The sequence below is a fragment of the Astatotilapia calliptera genome, chromosome 17, assembly GCF_900246225.1.
Source record: "Astatotilapia calliptera chromosome 17, fAstCal1.2, whole genome shotgun sequence".
Taxonomy (NCBI): domain Eukaryota; kingdom Metazoa; phylum Chordata; class Actinopteri; order Cichliformes; family Cichlidae; genus Astatotilapia; species Astatotilapia calliptera.
Genome location: NC_039318.1, coordinates 15,090,317 through 15,100,142, shown reverse-complemented (window position 1 = coordinate 15,100,142; position 9,826 = coordinate 15,090,317). Strand labels below are relative to the sequence as shown.

The 9,826-nt window shown below is 40.4% G+C and overlaps 1 long non-coding RNA gene across 3 annotated transcripts; it reads left to right on the top strand.

Annotated features, from left to right (window-relative positions):
* Nucleotides 1–1,102: 1,102 nt before the first annotated feature.
* Nucleotides 1,103–4,845, top strand: LOC113008946 (uncharacterized). Of its 3 annotated transcripts, XR_003270093.1 has the most exons (5): nt 1,103–1,334; nt 1,845–1,978; nt 2,340–2,500; nt 2,566–2,781; nt 3,818–4,845. It is a non-coding gene; the product is annotated as an uncharacterized LOC113008946 (long non-coding RNA). The 3 variants fall into 3 exon arrangements; XR_003270094.1 differs by lacking the exon at nt 1,845–1,978; XR_003270092.1 differs by lacking the exon at nt 1,103–1,334 and having other exon boundaries at nt 1,342–1,978.
* The last annotated feature ends 4,981 nt before the right edge of the window (nt 4,846–9,826 follow it).

The window sequence follows — 9,826 nt, the reverse complement described above, 5'->3', positions numbered from 1 at the left end:
CCGTTCTACCTTTAAAAGCCGGAGAGCAGTCAAATGCTGGAAGTGGAAGATATGTATATTAGGTTGTTACCTAGGAATTCTGGAGGGAGGGGAGTGGGGGTGTGTGATTGAGGGGGTGGGGGAGCTGCTAAAAGCTGTGAACTTCCCTTCTGTGTTTCATCTTGATGCATTCTCAATCATCCAGGGAAATAAATCTCCAAAAGTCACCAACTTGGAGTGTTTCAGTTTGCCAATCAACACACATGGGTGTATTTCCTTTGTTGCTGAGATTTATTGATAAAAACAGTACAAAAAACCAACCATTTGTACACATATTTACAAATAATAATAAAAAGCGAGTGAGTACATTACAACATTTTCAGCAATCACTCACAATCCTGGCATCCATCACATCCACGCCACACTTTGTTTTGTTGTAAAGGGTGACAGTGTTTGGCTTCCTTTTGGTAGTGTTATCAGTCTGAACCACGCTGTGCATGCTGCTTGACCTTCCCATTGCTCACAATTTGAATTTGTTCACACTGCAGATGAGGAGACTACTTCTCCACCGAAAAAGAGAGCTTGTTTGGGGACTGAGACAGCGAAAGATGGCACAGTGCGGCGTGAAGAATAGGTGGGGACCTGTCAGCACATGCGAGTGAAATTCTTGTGTGCGAGCCCCACAAGCAACAGAGATGTGCAAACACAACAACACAAACGAGCAAAATACAAGAATGGCCAACCTGAAACTAATAAATATATGTACAATATATAATAGTGTATGCATTTCTGGATGTGTATACTAAATATTTTCCTACGTGTGTGTGTGTGTGTGTGTGTGTGTGTGTGTGTATACACATTTTTACAAATTAAATAGTAAAAAAATAAAATAAAATAATAATAATAATAATAATAATAAAATATATAAAATATACAGAGTTGAATATGTGCAAAACAAGTGGCATTTATATACAGTATGGAGTGCAGGGTTACTGAAGTTGGACTACCTGGTATATAATGTTGTGCTACGTGATTGCTAGCGACACAGGTTTGTTAGCATAACATTAGCACAGTGAAGCTGGAGGATGAACGCCAGCTTCACTTTTTTCCACTTGATAAAAGTTAACGTGAGGGATTCTGGTGGTTAGGGACAAATGCAATGGCATAGCGATGACCTCTGCTCCTGTTTTGGGTTTTTATATTTTGCTTTATTCGTCTTGTGATTTGTATTTAAACAGTCGTTTTTGGTCATCTTGTTTCTTCAATTTCTGCATTAATACTTCAGTTCCCATTTTATGGCTTCCTCTTAATTTTGCTTTTGTTACTTTTACAATCAGCGTAAATGAGGAGGAATGGTGAGTCCTTGCACTGCTTTGCTTGTTTTCATTTGACTGAACTAACTTCATTAGAGTTATTTGATATTGTATTTTGCACTATCCTACTGTATATTACTGTAATAGTAGTATTCTTATTGTATATATGGTATATCTTATTCCTCTGTTCCTCTGTCTCTCTTGCTGCATTGAGTATGTGTATGACTAAAGAATTTCCCTCGGGATAAATAAAGTTCTTCTTATCTTATCCTTAAGATTTGTACAACAAAGTATTTTCAGTTTTAAGCTGGAAGAATGGGGTTTTGCACAGCTTATCATGTTAATGCAAGGAAAAAAGGGCACGTAGCGCATCGGTGATGTGTTCACTAATATAGAACTAAAATGTGTGTTACCTTAAAATGAGCAAATCCTTTGTCACAAAGTTGTATATGAATACTGCTCATTGTATAAATTCAGTCATTTTAAAGTCTATCAAAAACAAGTCAAATCCTGACAATATTAATGAGACGTTTCTAAAATTCTTCTACACAGATGGTCTGAATTTGTGAAGCGAGTGGTATCGCTCTCCGTCCCCGGCAGTCGGCTCCTCCTTGTTTTTTCTAAGCCACGATTAGGCTCGTTGAGAGCAGGCATGTGCATGCAGACAGTGTTTGTTTTTACATCTGGTGGGTAACGTCCCTCCCTATATTTTTGGAACAGTACCTCTGAAGCTTGATTTAGATTTCTGCAGGAAATTTACGTTCTAACTTCAGATGTAACACCTCTTAACACTAAACCGGTCCATTCCACACTGTTGTTTCCAGTTACAGCGTATATTTCCTGCTGAAGCATATTTCAGGCATAAGACAGAAACATTACAAAAATATACACCTGCAGGCCACTCTATTGTCTTTATTTGACTAAATGCACTAAATTGCTGCCACAAGCTTTTGAACACATGTACCTAATAAAGTGGCTGGTGAGTGTAAGAGTATCCTCAGTCCCAGCTTGGATAAAGACGTGTCTGTGTGTCTTTGTTCCCTGCAGTAGTGCCCTCTCCAGCTCAGTCATCATCCACATACCCCAGGACACTGTCCGAGCCAAAGAGATCATCGCCCACGTCAACACGCAGAAGACTCAGGTCAGCTATTATGCAGAGGCTATCTCAAGCTGCCAAAGACCAATCGCTCGCCAGTCTGGCTGACAAGGTACTAAAAGTGTTTGACGTTACGTGGGGACGCTTCATATTTCATTCATACCCTCTTCCTTTCAGACCCGTCAGCTGGTGACAGTGTGCGGCTGCAAGCTGCTAGCTTCAGCTATTTAGGCCCTGAACGCAGTACGGGGCGAGTACATCGCAACCAAAGCTTCTCCTTCCGCTGAGTCTGAACAAGTAGTGCTCCGCAATGACCAGGATACGCTGAGAGCAAAGTACAGCGGTCACAACAGCCAGTCGTCACTGCACGTGGACTGGCACGAAGAGGAGTGGGTGAGTTGATCAGCAGTTATTGGCTGTTTTCTGATTCCAGATTTTTTATTTCTTTAGCATGAGAACAGACAAGCTTAGTTTCTTGGCACACATTGTGGATACAGCTTAATATCTTAACTAGACTCTGAACTCTGTTTTTCTTTTCTTGTTGCTTCTTCTTCTTCTTGAGTCATCCCTCTCATGTTGATTTCCAGCTCAGGTCACTCCTTACTTTTAAGAAGTTGGAGGATTCGTGAGCAGATTTTTCCTTCACCATATCAGCCGACTTTATTCTAGAGAAAATACTCTTAAATGACTCTTCTTTAAAAAGTGTTCAGTGTTTTATGTCTGGTCCGTGTGTCATCTTTGTCTTTACAATGTTGCAGCAATACTGTAGTAATGATATGATATGATATACCTTTATTAGTCCCACAAGGGGAAATTTAAATGTTGGTTTAGTGTAAGCTCAGCTTTTTAACTAATGTAAGAAGTGTTATGACTGACTCGTTTTTAATACCTAAATCTGGCCTCAGTGCACAAACCTAAATGAATCGGTACATATGAAAGCGCCCAAGTCACAAGCTGTGTTCAAGGACATGGATAAAACAAAAAGGTTCAAATTTGTGCACAAAAACCCCACAAATCAGTGTCACTGTTTTAAAATCTGCTGCGAGACCGCTCTAAATGTCAGCTTTTTCTTTACGTAAAGACTGGGGTCTGTAACATATCAGCTCGTTTCTTATTTATTAAAGAACATGCCTGACACCAGGCTTTTGAGTTAACGGCTCCATTAGATCTCTGCAAGTATTTTTAAGTATTTTTAGGTTCTTTCCAGCAGGATTTGTGGCTAGTTCTGGAGCTTGACCCTAAAAGATTTCAGTGTGTCGGTGCTTCTGCTTTCCCTGTTGTCCTTCTGTTCCGTCTTTTTTTCTGTTTCTGTCAAATTTAAAAACAACTGCACTCTGAAATACACACTCTTTGCAAGATGTTGTCTAAACTAGTGGTTAGAAGGCATATTTGTGTTTGGTCTCTGATGGTTTATTTACACTTTTTGCAGGCCACGCCCACGGACTACAGAGCCACGATGAGCAACAAAGCCAAGAAGTCTATGGACTTCCTGCTGATGCAGGACACCGCCCCGACGATAGCCACGGACGTGTCACTGCAGTACCGCCTCGACATCGTCTTCTGCCAAACGGTCACCTACACATATTTTAATTATTGAATGTCTGAGCTGATGCGTTTATCCTGCAGTGACTCAGAGTGAAGGAGAAGGCCAAGAAGAAGTGTAAATATCATAAAAGCAAGGAGTTCAGAGCTCTACGACTTAGTGTCTTTATGGTATTTATGTGTGTAATGGAGACCAGGGGTTCCATTACCCTTACTTGTATTTTTATTAATTGACTGACTGATTTGTATTTAAAAACCATAATGAAGAAAAACACACACTGGTTGATTGTGATCTTTATTAGGTTTTTTGGGTTGTTATTTAAGTGACTCGTGAAAGGTGAAGAGACAGGGGGACTGGCCATCCTACCTGTGTCAGGAAAAGAACCCGTGTTAGAGCTGTTCACATTTAAACATTTGTCTGTAACCTAAATTAGTTGTATATGTAAAAAGAGAAGTGTTAACAGTACTCACTTTGTAAAGAGTAAAAGCAGCTCAATCACCTGCTTATGAGCTCCTGGAGCAAACCAATGTGCCAGGCTAGGGGAGTGTGTGTTGGAGTGATTTTGTTAAAAGTTGTCATTATTGTGCTTGGACCTTGTCTTGAACTGTATGTTCAGATATTTTTCTGTTCCTCCCCCACATGTAGGATGTTGGGGATGTTACTAGCTATAGTTTTCAACTGCAGGCCCAATCTATGTAAGATTCTGGTTTCCTTATTTGGTAAGGAATGTTCACTTCCTGCCCTTTACAGTATGGGCTCACCATGTAAATGGTGGACTGTTAAAGAGGTTAAGCCATATACGAGGCTGAGGGGAGATACCCTTTTATGACTAGAGATGCGGTTAGAACGTTTGTAACCAGGAAGTCACGTATACAGACACACATACACTCACTCTCTCTCTCTCTCTCTCTCACACACACACACACACACACACACACACACACACACACACACACACACACACACACACACACACACACACACACAGTGCCTTAGCTTTTACCACACAACATATGGGGTTTACAATGGGCGGTTGTGTAACTGTTTTCATTCAATAAAAGGCTGGAGTTGGAGTTGTCTGAGTTTGGGTGTAGAGCTTGCAACTCTGAGAATCTGACCAGGCTTCCCCTGCACAAGTAAAAACCAATCGAACTCTGATTGTCTTACTTTGTTCTGAGTCAGCGAGGGCTGAAACCTAACTGTGTGGTTAAGGTGTTTTAATGCAGCGGTCCCCACCCGCCGGGCCACGGACCGTCGTTTGGTCGAGAGATGAGGCTCGGGTGTGAAATGTATGGTTTTCAGAGTTTTTATCGTTATTTTGTTATCGTTTTTATCGTTAACTCTGTTTTCCTGGGTCTTTCACGTGTGTTATGAATAAATCTTCTTTTTTTCCGGTACCGGTACTAGTTTTATTTTGTTGTATTTATCTGTGACACCTTAAAGGCCGGTCCATGAAAATATTGTTGGGCATAAACCGGTCCGTGGCGCAAAAAAGGTTGGGGACTGCTGTTTTAATGTATATAGAAGAGACTGAAGTTTATATGTTATGGAATTATTTATAGGACTTGTTCCAAATCTTCATATGTCTATGATGTGCTATATCAGCCCATTCTCACTCCCGAGGCGTAACATGTCGACGTTTTGTCACGTCCCGCGGCGTTCCTGAGGAACGCGAAAGGAGACCTTCGGCGTTCTTATGGTACGCGGCGGGCTATGGCTGGAATCCAGTGCAATGACGCTCCCGCGGTAATAGACGTTCCAGCCCTGTATTCCAGCCCTAAACCTAACCTTATCCCTAGCCCTGACCATAACCTTATTCCTGACCTTAACCAGGACTTTAATGATGTTAAATAGCGTGTTTCTAAGCGATTTGAAGAAAAAGAGCAAACATGTGTAGATTCAGTCCAGACGGTTCTCATATTTCCTCTTTTTTCCGAGGTCGTCATTTAGGAACGTGGTGGGTAGCCAAAAACGTAATATGGTGACGATTTGTCACCTAGCGTAAAATGTAACGTAATATGGTGACGATTTGTCACCTAGCGTAAAATGTTACGCTTTGGGAGTGAGAACGTGTTGGTTATATTGTAGTGGTTTTCTTATGGGGAGGGTTTTGTTTTCCTTTGGTTTACTGACCCCCAGACTTGGTCTATTCCAGATGCTCACCTGAATCAGGTAGAGTATGACAGGAAGCCATTTGCTTTTCAGAAGGGTTGGATTCTTTGCTGTATCACCATGTGTTCTCATTAATAAAGTACATTTTACTCCAGTCTCCTGCTATTTTAGTGGAAGTGACCCATGACCGTCGGCCAAAACTGACAATATGACTATTAAAAGTCTGAGTAATACTGTAATTTTCTGCTGCTCATTCCTGTGCAACATCCCATTTGGCCTCCCGTCATATTTCTTTTCAAGATTTTCTTATTTAATCACTAGTGTACATATATTTATATTTATAGATACATATATATTTAGTCATCTTTTCTCTTTTACCACGTCTCTCTAATATTTTGCTCTTTACTATTTTTCTATTTTTTATTTTATTATATTTTATTATATTTCTACTGTACCATGCTGCTGAGTGACTGCTGCTCGTCAAACACATTTCATTGCAATGTTGACCCTGTGCTAACTTGCATATGACAAATAAAACTGAAAACAGTAAAGGCAAAGGGAACACATCAAGTAAGGATTTCACACTCCCACTCACAACGGCACTTTCAAAGCATAAAGCCAAATATTTCAAAATTTCATTTTGAGGCATTTTAAAAATGAATGTGTTTGAGTTTCATTGCTCCAAAGCAATGTTTTCATATAAGCAAGACAACAACCAGTTTGCAACCATGTAAGTACAGTCCTCTATTGTAAACAGACGTGTTGGCAATCTGTCTGCGTTTATAAATTAGACAACAGTTATTTGCAGATCTTCATCAATCTGCCTGAGAGTGATTGCAGTCGGTCTGAGTTGGACTGCAACTGTTTTGAGTCAGGTTGCCTCCAAGGAGGCAGTTTATTATTTTCCTTTCCTAGTTGGAGAGATGGCTGTTGTTTTGTTTTTACTGTAGTGTGCTGGGCCATTAATGGCTCAGGGGCTGCAGCGTATCCGCGCCAACACCTAAGGCCAACGTGGAATCACCGGTCAGACTAACATAAAGAAAAAATCTGTTAAATTACACATTTGTATTCATTAAGTCACAGACAATGAAAACAAGCAGAAATCAAGATGTAATATTTTTATAATTTTATTGATGTTAAATTAAAGTCCCAGCTTAGTTATGTTGTCAGTGCAAGTCACTTCAATCTGTATAGCACCAAAGGAAACAATGGTGTTTTCAAGGTGCTTCACACTGTAAGGTAACAACTTACAGTATTAAAAAGAAAACCCCAAAAGAACAAACCCCTCTGAGCAAGCACGAGGCGACAGTGGGAAGGAAAAACTCCCTTTTAAGAGGAAGAAACCTTCGACAGAACCAGGCTCAGGGCGGGGTGGCCATCTGCCGCGACCATTCCTGGGGATTTCAAAAATGACTTGATCTGATCTAAATGTAAAACTAGCTAATTTAAAGTGTCCAGTGAGTTTTAGAAAATATCTTGCTGTTGATATCACGATGTCACTATAAAGGGGAAACTTTGTTTCCTCCCTTAAACCTCCCAAAAAATGCACGCACCGATGAGAAGCACTTAGATATGCAACTTGGTTCTGTGAATATCTTTCTTTTGAAAGTTTTAACAATATCTTCATCAAGATCTTGGACGTTTAATTGCCAGAATGTCACAATAACCGCTGCATGCTTCCATCTTTTACAGAGGGATTTGAAAACCCTCTCGCTGAGTTTCTTGAACTTCTCTGGGGGGATTTTGTCGTATTCTGCCCTGATTTCAGTCCAGATTTTCATGGTAAGCCGGTTGGAGATAGCTTCAGCATCTTCAATGATGAAGACTGTGCCTGATTTTTTTGCAACCCGGGAAATCAGTCCTTCCACAAAGCTTTCCACTGAAAGTCTGCATCTTTCTTTCTTTTCATATGATTCCAGTCTATCGATAATTGTTACTGCCAACAGGTGTTCTTGGAATACTGAAGTAGTTATGATATTAAACATTGGTTGTCCCATTAAATTCATTGAATCCTCCTCCCCACTCCTCCCCAATGATATTAGTGACAATTTATGTAATTTGTCACAAATATCAGTGAAAATGGCATTAGCAATGCAGTCAAAATAATTCTGCACTTTTCGGTCTAAATGCAAATCCATCCACTTGAATTTGTCCAAGAGTAGATCCAACAAACGTTTTTGGTGAGAATGAGGGCACTTTAAAAGTTTACCAAGCTTTGAAAGCACAGCCTGAATTAATGTCTCTAACAAGGTGTTTTCAGGTGGCTCACAGTCTACAGAAGATCTGTGATTCTGTATCTTTTTATATGACTCCGTTTGACTTATGTTTGTTAACGGTGGGATGCTGGCTTCATGTTCAACACAGGATTTCTGCTGCTGGGGATCTGGAATTGGATTGTTTTCTGCTTTTGCAGCACTGTGTTGGTCAGCATTTTGACAGCGTTCTTCTGTGTTAGCTGTTTCTTGGCTGTTAGCATCTATATTCTGTGCTGTATCAAACTCCTGCTCAGCAGAATCGTCCAAAAATTTCACAGGTGACAAAAACGTTTTGCCAGTGGTGGTGTGGACAGAACAGTTTTGATGTACAGGGGAGTTCTGGGAAGACCTCAGTGGTGATACTGCTCCTGACTGTTCACACAGGTCCATTACGTCCTCTACAAAACCTGCAAGCCGCTTAGCGGTGGAGCAATCCGGATAGCCTGAGGTAAGCTCTTCCCACTGCTTGTACGAAAAATCACTGAACAAGTTATTCAAGAGGGATACTAAAGCATGTACTGTAGAATTATCCCGATTGGTCTGAACTGTTTCATCATTTGTCATTGTGTTACAGTTTGAGCTTGCCATTTCACTTTTTTGTTTTTTATGCCTAAAATGTTGTTTTGTGTTAAACTCCGTGTTTGAACGTTTAAAGCGCTGCTGTCCCGCTGTATGAATGCGTTTCAACTGAACAGCCAGGTCTATATATAAGGTCGGTTTCTTTGTAACGTCACCAGTCAAAGGACTGGCCCGGCTCGTCATAACGAAAGGGGGCGGGACAAATCTGTTGCTTAGCAACTGAAAAAAAGGCACACCGCGCTGAATGCTACATCCGTCCTGCGACGGTACACCGCCTCCGCACCACCGTTTAAACATGAAGTGTGGATGTTAGAAGATCCCAAATATGGTGAGCTACTGGAAAATTACTCACGTTTTTGTTCTTGAGAGTGAGCGATAATAAGCGACATTTTATTGAGAAATTACAGTAGTCTGTCTGTTTCTCTTCATAGCTCTTTTCAAAACACGGTTACCTTTGGTTTGTTTGGCTCGCAGCTTAAAACGTAGTTTCAGTGTTTTTTCGCCTTCTGTGATTAATTCTGGTTTGCCTGCTTTATGGAGCTCAAACCAAGGCAAAATTGAAGTATCAGTATTTAAATGTAAATAGACTCAAACTAGGAGTGGATCAAAGGGGGTCCTTTCAGGTGCCAAATCTCCACTGCTAACATTTTATGCATGTTTAGCTTAATTGTAGAAAAGGTGCTTGTAATAATGTTTGGGTGAATAGGTGAATGAGGCATGTTGTATAAAGCGCTTTTTAATGCACGAGCAAAATACAAAAACCCTATATAAAAAGCAGTCCGTTTACCATTTATGTATTTGTTCCATTGAACGCTTCTGTGAAAATCAATTTGATACTTGTTCAAATAAAAAATTTGAATCGATTAGTTGTTTTCTCAACATTTATTAATCGACTATATGCAGAAAACTGTGACACTGTGGAACCCTTATTTTAAAGACCTCGTAGTTT